Source organism: Tamandua tetradactyla, chromosome 1 (assembly GCF_023851605.1).
Source record: "Tamandua tetradactyla isolate mTamTet1 chromosome 1, mTamTet1.pri, whole genome shotgun sequence".
Classification (NCBI taxonomy): Eukaryota; Metazoa; Chordata; class Mammalia; order Pilosa; family Myrmecophagidae; genus Tamandua; species Tamandua tetradactyla.
In genome coordinates, this window is record NC_135327.1 from 79,442,052 (window position 1) to 79,454,684 (window position 12,633).

At 38.4% G+C, this 12,633-nt stretch overlaps 1 long non-coding RNA gene across 2 annotated transcripts; it reads left to right on the top strand.

Annotated features, from left to right (window-relative positions):
* Window positions 1-13: 13 nt before the first annotated feature.
* On the top strand, window positions 14-12,338 carry LOC143684980 (uncharacterized). Of its 2 annotated transcripts, none has more exons than XR_013176300.1 (3): window positions 14-118; window positions 10,783-10,859; window positions 12,175-12,338. It is a non-coding gene; the product is annotated as an uncharacterized LOC143684980 (long non-coding RNA). The 2 variants fall into 2 exon arrangements; XR_013176301.1 differs by having other exon boundaries at window positions 20-118; window positions 10,779-10,859.
* The last annotated feature ends 295 nt before the right edge of the window (window positions 12,339-12,633 follow it).

A 12,633-nucleotide genomic window follows, 5' to 3' on the forward strand; every position in this document is an offset into this window, starting at 1 on the left:
AGTGGGGTGGAGACCAAGAGTAGACAGCAGAAGTCAAGACACACGGCTAGGGTTCAAAGGACGGGACTCCAGGAATGAGGGACAAAAGGCTCCCATCCTAGAAGATCTCAGAGATGAGGTGATTTGTAAAACCCTGGGACTAGAGAATATGATGGGGACTTGGTTTCAAGATCAGGGCAACAGCAACCAAAAAATGCTTTCTGAATATCATCTCCATGTCCAATACCAGGCTGGGGCAAACCAGACCACCGTAGCCACTGTACTCTGAGATGGACCAAAAACGACACCATGAATGGCCAGGGTGTCAGAGTACAGGTTGGCAGTTGACCACTATATCGTAGCTAGGGTTTCACAGAGAAATAAACTATTGTAATGGCTCCCATAAGTTACACACATACATATATACATATATATGTATATACACACGTATACAAACACACACACACATATGTTTAAGAACTGGCTCACGTGATGATGACGGATGGCAAATACAATCTTTAGGGCAGGCCAGAAGGCAGGAAAACAGGGTAGATTTTATACTGCAGTCTTAAGACAGAATTTCATCTTCTGCAGGAAATCTCAATGTTTGCTTTTCAAACGGTCACCTGATTGGATGAGGCCCGCTCACAGAATCCAGGGTAATCTCCTTTACCTAAAGTCAATTGATTGTAGATATTAACCACATTTACAAAATAACTTCAAGGCAACACCCAGATTAGAGTTTGAGTAAATAACTGGATACTATAGCCTGATCAAATTGACCCATTATACATCTAAACATCACACCCACTCACTGAGATCAGAATTGTCAGGGGGCTTGTGGTAAGACTGTGTAGGGGGAAGCCAGGTAATCTCAACAGTGGGAAGAGAAAGGCAGGGGACTGGGGCGGGTGACACCCTTTCACTTGGAGCTGACCCACCCTATCCCTCTCAGGACTCTGCTCACTCCAGTTTCTCCCCTTTGGTTCTGCAGGGAATGTGGCAGGAGCTGGAATGGAACCTCAGTGGAGTCCCTTGGGCCCAGGAGCAATTGCAGGGTGGTGGTATTGCCCATCCCATGCAACAGAAGGCTGGGTGGTCACCACCACAACGTGCCTTGCTCTCAGGTCTAAGGTGGCCCACTGTAGGCAGTGGGTGCTTTGGCCTTTTCTGAGAATGCCAAGCATTTCCTCAGTGGCAGAAGAAGGAAATAGAAAAAGGGAGCTCTCAATTTTGATCTCATGATGTAGGAAATCTGCTCACTTGGAAAGGAAAAGGCAAGGAATTAACCATTTATGGAAAAGACCAACATAATTTATGTAAAAGCAAAACAAAACAGAACTCTGAAGAAAATGAGTGCTGGACAAAGAATCTCTCGCTGGCTCAGCTTTTGTTCTGACTGGGGAGCCTTTGCAGAGATGTGGTATTGGGGGGGGTTGGTGGCCGAGGGGCTGGACTCCCCCCGTGCTGCTGGGGAAGCACTGGAAGTTCACCGGTGGCTGCTGTGGGATTCCAGAAGGTGGAGGGCAGACCCACGCCCAGCCTCCGAGCTGGGGAAATACGCTCCCTTTTCACCTCACACCAGGGCTGCGATGATTAATGAGTGAGTCCGACTTGCTGAGCCCTTGCTAAGCTTGTCTGCAGCGTTTCCACGGAGACACCTCGGCTAGTGTGTTTTAGCCCTATCTCTTTTCACTTCCCATGTAATCATTTTCCCACCTGCACTAAAATGCCTCCTTGTTGGAATTGTCAGGTTTTCTTTTTCTATTAAGTTTATTAATCTCAATAGATAACCAGCAATACCAGTAAAAGAGATCATGGTCTCTAAAATGTATGGATATGGCTGATTATCTTATCAGTGGTGACAATAAACTGACTTGAAATTTAAGCAGTAAATATCCAAACTGCTGAAACACTTTGCATATAATCAGTCATTTACTCCCCCAAGCACCTAGCAAGAAAGAGAGCATAACACAATTTTTCCCTTCCTTCTCCCTTTCTTTTCTTCCTCTCTCCCAACTCTTTCCTCCAGTAAATATTTATTGATCACTTACTAGGTGCTAACTATTTGGGTATATATGGTACATAATATAGCATAAAAATGAGGCATCTGACTGAAGTCATCTGCTAGCTCAAGTATACTGTATGAAAAAGCTGGTCTTTCGGTTCTGTGATATTGACAATTTGCCAATTCATAATTGAGATAGATGCGAGATCTGACGGATTCAGTGGAATGATGTGGTCCAGACGAGGAGGTGGAGGCAGCTAGGAGCCTACTAAACATCCAGGCATTGGAACTGAATGATGCTGGGGAAACCGACCTGACTGTGGAGACAGGTGCTGTGTCAGCCCAATGGGTCAGCAATCATGTCCAAAGTGCAGATCTGCCTCAAGCAGAGTTCCAGAAATGGTGGAGAGTGGGAGAACTTCAGGTCAAGATTTCCACAGGTGGGCAGAGGATGATTAGGAAAGGAAATCTTAGAATCTGTTCATCAGATGGAGGCCAGCCTCAGCTGCCCTGCTGGGGTCCAGGGACATGGCTCCTGTGTCTAGGAAGGGAACGTAAAAGACCAAGGCAAAGTTTTCAGTTATTAGCACAAAATCCTGCCAGGGACAGATAGACTGCATGAAGAAACATCAGATTTTGGGAGAACTGGGATTCTGGCAGCAGTAGCAGATATCTACCTGTCTAAAGACAAGGCCAATATAAGTGGGAGAAGGAGAACCAAACTGTGGGTTGCATGGGAATTGGCAATATTGACTTGACTGAGACTTGTGTTCCTGGAAAGCAGCTGCAGGTGAGAAACCTCCCAACCTTTAATACTCTGAGAAATAAGGAACATTCTGTTCTTGCATAGTCTAAGATCCACCACCCTTCCTCAGCAACTGAATCCCTGCTTCAATCAAAACCCAGGCATCTTCCTTTCCTTTGGGATGGTCCTCATGATTGAATGATCTCCCATAAAATCATCTCTTTCATTGTCCAGTGAATTTTGTTGAGGACCCAGATCCAAGTTCTCATTGAGCCTAGAAACTCAGAATGGAAAGGACAAATGAGTGGGACTAACATTCACCTCTGGTGCACTCAGATTCTGGAGGTGATGAGGTGAGTATTCTAAGCCCCAACAGAAGGAGACCTGAGCTGTTTGATATACGTCCTGCAGCAGCCAGGATTGGCTTAGGAATTGGAGTGAGGCTGAGAAAAGAGCAGTAGTTCTCAAACTCCAGTGTACATAATGGATTATTGACTCCAACCCAGAGTTATTAATTCAGTAGGTCTGAGGTAGAGCCCCAGAATTTGCATTTCTAACAAGTTTCCAGATGATGCTGATGCTACTTGGGGCTGGCCCTGGTGCACATGTGGATGTTGGCATGGGGAGAGGGAGAGATAACCCTTGGAGACCTCTTGAGTGATGAATCCTAGTAGATCCAAGTATGAAATGCACAGAAGTAAAGTTAGAAAAGACGAAGCAAATACTCTTTAAAATGGGAGTGCCTATGATGGCCATTTCATAGGATTATTATAAGGCTCACAAGGCATAGATAACCCATATGTACATATGTATAAATTATCAAGTGTTATACATCTATCAAGTATTTGCGTTATTTTCTAAGCCTGTGGTTTTCTAGAATACCTCCATATCTCAGTCCTTCATTTTGAAGAATCGGGCAATATTTCTTTATGCAAATCAGAGAGTCCAGGAAATGCCAACTAGGTGAGAAGTAGTTGATATTTAGGGTTAATAAAAGGTGTAATTTCATGATGGAATAGGTGAAGTACCTGATCCTCTCTCAGTTTCTGGGGTATGTTAGTTAAGTCTTAAGGGAAGGAACTTCTGTGATTGACATTTAGAAATATAAAAGACCTTTGAGATTCCCATATTTATGACCCAAGTGTTCAGTCTTGAATATGTTTTATATTTAAACAGAGTTGTAGGATTGCTCACTGCCCTCCTTGGAGTTTTGTTGTTTTGTTTTTGTTTTTACATTCCCAGAGTCCTGTATGGAGCAATATTATATTGTCCTTTTATTTTTTAATGACATTCTAAAAATGTGGCTGCTAATGTATTCCATCTCCAGTGTTAGCATCTCTTCCCAGCTCCTGCGGCCTATTTTAGCATCTTTTGGGCAAAATCCTTACCAGCAGCTTTTCTGTTGTGGCTGCCTTTTTAGATACAATTACTTCAAAATATAGTTCTTCTGTCCTTCTCCCATCTTCACCCTTCCAGTTATAAATAATCAAGAGACACCCATTTATTTTGAAGGGCTCAAACTGCATTAAGCCTGTCAGTACATGGAAAAATCCTAAATACTGAAACTATTCTCCTAAAGAAAAGGTAACCAGTGCCAGTACTTTTTCTTTAAAGTAGTTTTGAGATATATTCACATACCATACAATCCATCTGAGGTATGCAATCAATGGTTTTTAGTATAATCACAGTTGTACATTCATAACTACAATTTTAGAACATTTTCATTACTCCAAAAAGAAACCCCTCATATACCTCTCAGTCCCTCTATCCCTCCTCTGTTCTACATAACCACTAATCTAACTCTATCTCTATATATTGATTTATATTTACAACTTAAACAAATGCAATCATACCATATGCAGTATTTTGTGTCTGATTTCTTTCACTTAGCAAAAAGTGCTGTTTCTTATTTTGTTGTTTATTTTTTTTAATTTCAGAAGTTATAGATTTAAATAAATGTCATGTAAAAAATACAGCATTCTCAGTATACTCACCTATTATTGGCACTTTGCATTTCTGTGCTTCCTTTGTTATAATTGATAAAAGGGTATTAAAATAGTACTCTTAACTGTAGTCCATTGTTTGCATTTGGTATATTTTTCCCATTTACCACTCAGTTTAATGGACTTGGAAGCCTTGTCCAAAATCAGTTGACCATAGATGTGAGGTCTATTTCTCAACCTTCCACTGGTCAATATATCCATCTTTATGCCAGTACTATGCTGTTTTGACTACTGTAACTTTGTAGTATGCTTTAAAGTCAATAAGTGTGAATTCTTCAACTTTTCAGGATGTTTTGACTATTCTGGGCCCCTGACCCTTCCAAATAAATTTGATAATTGCTTTTTCCATTTCTGAACAGAAGGCTGTTGCAATTTTGATTGGGATTGTGTGGAATCTGTCAAACCATTTGGATAGAATTGACAACTTAACCATATTCAGTCTTCCAATCCATGGATTTGGGATTTCCTTCCATTTCTTTAGGTCTTCTTTGATTACTTTTGGCAATGTGTTGTAATGTTTTTTGTATATGTCCTTTATGTCCTAGGTTAAACTTATTCCTAAATATTTAATTATTTTAGTTGATATTGTAAATGGAATTTTTCCCTTGATGTCATTCTCAAGAGTAGTGAGCTACTATTTTTGCTTGTTGATCTTTGCTACACTCCTTTATTAGTTCTAGTTGCTTAGTTGCAGATTTGGGGGGATTTTCTACATATAGTGTAAAATATATGTATTTCACTGCAAATAGTGAAAATTGTACTTCTTGCTTTCCAATTAGGTGCCTTTTGTTTCTTTTTCTTACCTAACTGTTCTAGTTAGCGCTTCTAACACAGTGGTGAATGACCATGGTGACCGTGGGCATCTTGTCTTGTTCCAGATCTTAGAGGGAAAGCTTTCAGTTTTTCACCATTCAGTACATAAGCTGTGGGTTTTTACATATATTCTTTATCATGTTGAGGAAGTTTCCTTCTATTCTTGTCTTCTGAAGTGTTTTTATCAGGGAAGGATGCTGGATTTTGTCACTTGCCTTTTCTGTGTAAATCGAGATGATCTTGTGATTTTACCCCTTTGTTTTGTTAATATGTTGTATTACATTAATTTTCTTATTGGACCACATTCCCATACTGGGATAATATCCATTTGGTCATGGTATACAATTCTCTTAATGTGCTGTTGGATTTGATTTGCAAGTATTTTATTGAAGATTTTTGCATTTATATTCATTAGATAAATTTGTCTTGTTATTTTCTTTTCCTGCAGTATCCTTATCAGCTTTGGTATTAAGGTGATGTTGGCTTCATAGAATGAGTTAGGAAGTGTTCCTTCCTCTTCAATTTTTTTAGAAGAGTTTCATCAGGATGAATATAATTTTCTTAGATTGATTGGTAGAATTCATCTATGAAGCCATCTGGTATCAGACTTTTCTTTGTTGGGAGGTTTTTGATGATTGATTCAGTCTTTTTACTTGTAATTGTTCTGTTGAGGTCTTCAATTTTTTCTAGAGTAAGTGTAGGTTTGTTGTGTGTTTCTAGGAATTTGTCCATGTCATCTAAGTTGTCTAATTTGTTGGCATAGAATTGTTCATAGTAACCTTTTATGATACTTTTTATTTCTGTGGGGTCAGTAGTAATGTTTCCTCTCTCATTTTTTATTTTGTTTATTTACATTTCTCTTTTTTTCTTTGTCAGTATAGCTAAGGGTTTGTCAATTTTATTGATCTTCTCAAAGAACCAACTTTTGGTTTTGTTAATTCTCTCTATTGTTCTAAAGTTCTCAATTTCACTTATTTCTTCTCTAATCTTTGTCACTTCTTCCCTTAACTTATTTTGGGACTAGTTTATTGTTCTTTTTCTTGTTCCTCCAGGTGTGCAGTTACATCTTTGATTTTAGCTCTTTCTTATTTTTTTTTAATGGAAGCATTTAAGGCTATAAATTTCCCTCTCAGTACTGCCTTCACTGCTTCTGTAAGTTTTGATATGTTGTGTTTCCATTTTCATTTGTCTCAAGATATTTATTGATTTCTCTTGCAATTTCTTCTTTGACCCACTGATTGTTTAAGAGTGTGTTGTTTAACTTTCATATATTTGTGAATTTTCCAGTTCTCCACCTGTTGGTGATTTTCAATTTTGTTCTATTATGGATAGAGAAAATGCTTTGTATGATCAATCTTTTAAAATTTATTGAGACTGCTTTTTTTTTTACCCCAAATATGATCAACTCTAGAAGATGATGCATGAGCACTTGAACGTATTTCTTGCCATTTTGAGGTACAGTGCTTTGTGTCTATTAGGGCTAGTTCATTTATTGAAGTCTCCAATTATTATTGTATAGACATCTATTCCTCCATTCATTTTGCCAGTGTTGGCTCATGTATTTTGGAGCACCATGTTTAGGTGCATAAATGTTATGGTTGTCATTTTTCCTTGGTGAATTGCTCCTTTTATTACTATATATTGTCCTTTGTCTCTTTTAACAGGTTTGCATTTAAAATCTATTTTGTCTGATTTTTGTGTAGCTACCCCACCTCATTTTTCATTATTGTTTGCATGGAATATCTTTATCCAACCTTTCACTTTCAACCTATTTGTCTCCTTGCATTTAAGGTAAGTATCTTGTAGATAGCATATAGATGGAACATACTTTTTAATCCATTCTGCCAATCTGTGTCTTTTGATTGTGGAGTTTAATCCATTAGCATTCAATGGTTTTACTGTAAAAGCTGTACTTACTTCAACCGTTTTATCCTTTGGCTTTTATATGTCATATCTTCTTTATATCTTTTTAACCTTTTAGTTACCCTTACTGATAATTTTTATTTCTACACTTCCCTTCAAGCTTCTCTCTCCTGTGTTTTCCTTTCAGCCTGCAGAACTCCCATTAGTATTTCTTATAGGGAAGGTCTCTTGTTGACAAACCCTCTCAATTTCTATTTATCTGTGAATATTTTAAACTCTCCCTCGTTTTTAAAGAACAGTTTTACCAAACAAAGAATTTTTTACTGGCAGTTTTTCTCTTTCAGTACCTTAAATATATCATACCATTGCCTTCTCATCTCCATGTTTTCAGATTAGAAATCGGGGCTTATTTTATTTTGGTTCCCTTCTATGTGAGAAATCCTTTTTTTCTTGCTGCTTTCAAGATTCTTTCTTTACCTTTGGCATTTGACATTCTGATCAGTATGTGGCTCGGAGTATGCCCATCAGGATTTATTCTGTTTGGAGTATGTTGTGCTTCCTGGATATGCATATTTATGTCTTTCATAAGAGTTGGGAAGTTTACCACCATTATATTCTCAGATACTCTTTTTGCTGCTTTTCTCTTCTTTTCTCCTTCTGGGACACCTATGACACTTGTGTTTGTGCATGTGCATGCTGTCATTCAGTTTCTTGAGACACTTCAATTTTTGCCATTCTTTTCCTGATCTGTTCTTCTGTCTTTAAGATTTTAATTGTCCTACCTTCTAGTTTCTGATTCTTTGCAGTCTGTTCAAATATGCTGTTGTATGCCTTTAGTGTATTTTAATCTCTTCTATTGTGCCTTTCATTACCACAAGTTCTGTTATGTTTTTTTCCTAGTTTCATATTCTTCTTAAGCTGTCTTCTTAATATCCTATATTTCTTTAGCCATATTTTTGTTTATCTCCTTGAACTCATCTAGGAGATTTGTTTGAATATCTTTGTTTAGTTGTTCCAAATTCTGTGTCTCCTCTGAAGCTATAATTTGTTGCTTTGCGTGGGCCATACCTTAGTGCTACTTAGTATGGCTTATAATATTTTGCTGATGTCTAGACATCTAATTATCTTGATGAGTTTACTCTGAAAGTCAGTTTCACTCCCTTGCCTAGGGTTTTATTTTTGATTGGCTTTGTGTTAAAGCTCTTCTTTGACACTTGGTTCAACTTATTCTAGATCTTTAGAATTGTCTATGTTTGATCAGAATTTTTCAGCTCTTTTTTGTCTGATCCTTTTCCTGGGTATGTGATACAATTTTAAGATTGCTCTATTTGTGCAGTTGTTTCACCACCACCACCACTCCCTCCCTCACACTCCCACCCTAGGAAAAAGTTCCCTTTCCTGTTTCTTCTCTGGGAATCTTGATCTGTTTGTTTTTGTTTTCCCGCTATAGTTTTTGTTTTATTTTGTTTTACTCCCCTTTCTTTGCCTCTAGCTACTTTTGTCTGAAGGGCAAATTCTAGGAGGAGGGTCACTTCTGAGAAGAATTTCCAAGATCAGTATTTCCCAGCCAAAACAGGGCCAGGGACCAGGAAGGAGAAGCAGATCAGTTCCAAAGAGCCCTGAGGAGATGGTCAGGAAAGAAAGAAAGCCTTTTTGATGGCTCTAAAGCTGTGCTTTCCTGGCTTGCCCTGCAGATGATACTTTTCAGCAAATCATTCCTTACATTCCTCAGGAGGCCCTGCATGGTTAAACCCTCTACTGCCTTTGCCTCTGTCATGGGGTAGGATTGAAAGAATGGTCACAGTGGACCCTGTCCAACCTATGCTAAAATAATGGTTGGGGGGCGGGGCACAGCCTTAATTGAAGATGATTGTATAGCTGCATAGCTTTTACAATGTGACTGTGTGACTGTGAAAACCTTGTGTCTGATGCTTCTTTTGTCCAGGGTATGGACAGATGAATAATAAATAATAGTGATAAAAAATAAATACATAATTGTGGGAGATAAAGGGTAAAAAATGGATAGGTTGAAATACCATGGGTCAATGAGAGGGAGAGGTAAGGCGTATGGGATATATGAGCTTTTTTTTCTTTTTATTTCTTTTTCTGCAGTGATGCAAATGTTCTAAAAATGATCATAGTGAAGAATACACAACTATGTCATGATATTGTGAGCCACTGATCGAATAATATGGTTGGACTATACATATGTGGTTATTTCTCAATAAAATATTTTAAAAAGTTACATCTTCAAAAGGCATTATTTACAAATAAATTCACACCCATTGGAATGCAGATTAAAGATTAAGAACATGTCTTTTGGGCAGGTACATAATTCAATTCATCACACATTCCTTTATGGTTATACTGTTCCTCTGTACATCAGTCCATTCAGCCTCAACTCTGGAGAACATTACCTCATTATCGTTATAAGACTGGGAGAGAGAAGAAGTCTTGACCAAATTCTCATGTCCAGGAAACCTGGTGCTGGTCAATTGGAGGTTCCCCAACTCCAATAGGTCCTTCTTTACACTAGGATTGCTGGCACCTCTTTCCATCCTTATGTTCACCTTCTAACATGCAGAGTCTTTAGATGAGTTATTTACTTTCTCAAATATTTCAGGAGGCCCTCTGGAACACATTTTGTCTGAGGAGAACCACAACAAATTGATGATGAGGCTTTTTCATAATGACATTAGAAGACTGTAGTGTTGTAGGCTCATAAAAATAACCTTTTGGACAATGGTTAGTGCTGAAAGCAAACTCTTGTTTTATTTCATGTCCAGTAAAGACAAATGTGTGATCTTACGCAGGTATCAACCTCTTTAGTTTCACTTCTCAAACACAGAAATTAAGTGTCTGGATCAGAGGACGTGAAAATTTTATTTTGGTTCTACCGAATTTTCCTGTGATAAAAATGTGTGAATTTGGTTTTCATATCACTGCTCCTGGAAGTAGTTTTAGTGTTTTTGTTGTTGTTTGGTTGTTTTTATTTTTTGTCATTGTTGATGGTGATTTCCTTCCTTCCTTCCTTTCCTCTTTTTCTTCCTTGTAACTAACTCTGCAGTTTATTACAGTATATATATACATGTATCAGGTTGAACCATGAAATTGGTGTTTGTATGTCAATAATGGTCGAATATTTGATATGGTTCAACCTATACTATTCTAGTATAAAAATCCACACTTTAAATGGTCTTAATTTTTTTTTACCGATTAGTGTAGCATCAAATTTTAAATTAGGCATTCTGCCTTAGGGTCTAAGATATTTTCTAGCCTCTGATTGAATGTGGATGAAATCTCTTTGTTAGAAGGAAATTGATATATTTATATTTCTTCTTTTCCATCCTTCTTCAATTCTGGGAAGCCAGCTTCCAGGTCCTCCATCTTGAACTGACAGCCTAAAAAGATCTCCTATACTCAAGAAATCCTGACACCGGACCTATAGGTGCGTGGGAGCTTACATGGAATTTTTTTTTTTTTTGGCATGAACGTTCAACCTGTGCAAACATCCATACTTTTCTTTATTTTCAGCAGTCACACTCCTTTAACACCAAAAATCAGAAACTGCACAAAAGTTTCAAGTAGCAACTGGGCTCAGTTTTCTCTCTCATTGACCATTTGTTCTCCTTCTCCTTTACATCCTCAACTGTACCTGCCCTGGGGAACTGAGGTGCATGCATGGCAACTTTTTATCTAGTTGTATCAAATAGGTCTTCTTCATTTGGCCTGTCCCCCTTTTGCTAGAAGGATTTATTTTGAAATTTTTGCTGTGACCTAAAAATGAGGAACATAGGGGCCTCATTTAAGGTATGTGATGATGAATGCCGATCAGAACCATCAGAAGTGTCAAGGCCAACTTGGGTATGCTGCTTTGGATACTACAAAGGATATGATCTTGTTTTATAGGGACTCTTAATGGAGTCATTCCTAAGCTATAGGATCTTGAGGAATGTCTCAGGCTGACTTGTTGGTATCTCGACTTTTACTGACATTTTAAGAGGAACCATGTGACATCCTTGATATGTTTCAGCCAGATCGCAACTATTATGTTACCATGTCTGCCCAAAATGTTTAAAAAGGTGTATTTAAAAGCAATCACCCTAATATTAGTTTCCTCTTGCCCCTTCCACATTCTGTGTATTCCTAAGTTTCTAGTGTTTGTTGAAAGGGTTGACTTTAAATGTTAATTTTCCTCCTACACAATCAAAAAGAGTTAGTTATTTGGGGGGATAAAATTAACTGAAATTTCTGCAGCAAAACAGATTTCAAACTCCCCACACAGTTAGGGGCACACAGAAGGAAGGTGACACCCTTGGCCTCAGGGCCTTAACTACTACCCTAACTCCTTAGGTGGCTAATACTCCAGCATGCAGCCCCGCACAGCCTAGAGCTCCCACCTCATTAATCTTCCCCAAACACCCATGTTTCCTTGTTATTCCACAGCTCAGTGACCTACACTGCTCTCCTTTCCATATCAGAAAAGGCACCAATCCCTCTCTTAGAATTAAACACTCCTGTGGAAGTTTCATATTTAACTGCTTGCATAGGGAGTATCTTTACTTTTAACAGGTTGGGTTCCTCATTGACCACAGGCTCATTTGAGACCCCCAAATTTCTGTCTCATTGCATCTTCCAGAGATGGCTTACCTCACTGAGGCCCCAGCCACAAGTCTCCACTTAAGTTCTGCATATCCTGCCCTTCCCTTGGTGTGGAGAATTATGGCCTTCAGCATGGGCAGGAACACTTTGATTTTTTCCAGGTTGGCATCCAAAAGGCAGCTATTCCACTTGCTGATCAAGAGTCTGAAGCACATGGATCCCTTTGTTTGAAGATTAACACTCAACATTGGCACTTCCAGCATAATTGAGGAACTCAACCTCAACGTGCTCCTGCCAAAAGTATTGTTGGAACCACTATTATGTAGTAGAAATTTTCATTTAAGGTTTATACACCCACAATCCATTTTTGTAGGTTTTGTTTTTTTTTTACCCATCCCCTTAGGGCACCAAGAAGCAATGTATTAGCTCTTTTGAGAAGACTTTATCAAAGGAACATTATTATACCTTTGACTTTAATCAAGAAACACTATGGGATCAATATTCGAAAAATGTGCTTGTAAATCTTGCAAAAGTGCAGACAAAGTTAGAGATTATTATGCTTCCATGTCTGTTCTGGAGTAGTGTATTGGACAACTTTCTGGTGCATACTTTTATATTAG